Source organism: Schistocerca nitens, chromosome 4 (genome assembly GCF_023898315.1).
Source record: "Schistocerca nitens isolate TAMUIC-IGC-003100 chromosome 4, iqSchNite1.1, whole genome shotgun sequence".
NCBI lineage: Eukaryota > Metazoa > Arthropoda > Insecta > Orthoptera > Acrididae > Schistocerca > Schistocerca nitens.
The window spans coordinates 594040933-594041925 of record NC_064617.1 but is presented as its reverse complement, the minus strand read 5'-3'; positions in this window follow the sequence as shown (position 1 = coordinate 594041925).

Genomic DNA, 993 nt, shown 5'->3' with positions numbered 1-993 from the left:
AGGTACGTACCTTAGACATAATTTGCTGCTCGCGAATACGTGGTTTACACTTTGTGTTAACTGATTTTGACAATGATTGATTAATGAACAGGGTTGTTACTTAAGTATATTATGCATCGCTTGGTGCACTGCTTTTTCACTGATGTCACATTTTTTTTTATTATGTGCCTGCTGTGCTTATTTATTTAAATTATAATTGTCACCAGATTAGTTGTGCTGATATGGTTATGTATGTAAGTTATACTTTGTGATTTATCTGCTTGCGCCTTCTTGTTTACTTATTAAGATTACATATGAACATTTATTTGCTTATGCTGATATGATGCTAATGACCAGTTTATTATGTAAGATATATATTTGCTGCTTTGCGTATGGATTGCATATTTATACATTTTTGTTTTGTTGTCATGACTACTCTTTAATTTGGTATATAGAAATACTGATATACAGTGTACGAACATGGAGTTTAGGTCACACTATGGTATTAATTATAGATCGTTCGCTTGGCAGAGCCTCGTTATAGGGATTGTGCTACATCCACTTGTTGACATTCTGTTCTCTACCGGCATATTTACTCTCTATTGCATGTTTTGCTTACGCTCAATGTTTTATATTTTAAGATAAGAAAATGAACTGCTATAATTCTAGGAACGACATTGGTACAAGAAACTTCATTGAAGTCACATGAGCTGGTGGTTTTATGGAAGCTATATAAATTTATGCAAATAGAAAGGAAGCTAACGACATGACATACCAACACTAGGTTTAGACCATTGACAGTTATTACACTGCATTCTTCGTGAGCAATTGAAATAGCAAGTCACACTTGACACAAAAAAAAAAAACTTCACATGTTTGCTTCTGTTTTGCCATGATTCTGGAAGTGGTGTACACACTGTGAAATATTACGATCATTCACACTCCGTACTCGTACTTACTTACTGAAAGTTATTCAAACTAAAGGCTGTTAGAGGTCATGTATGCATTTCTTTT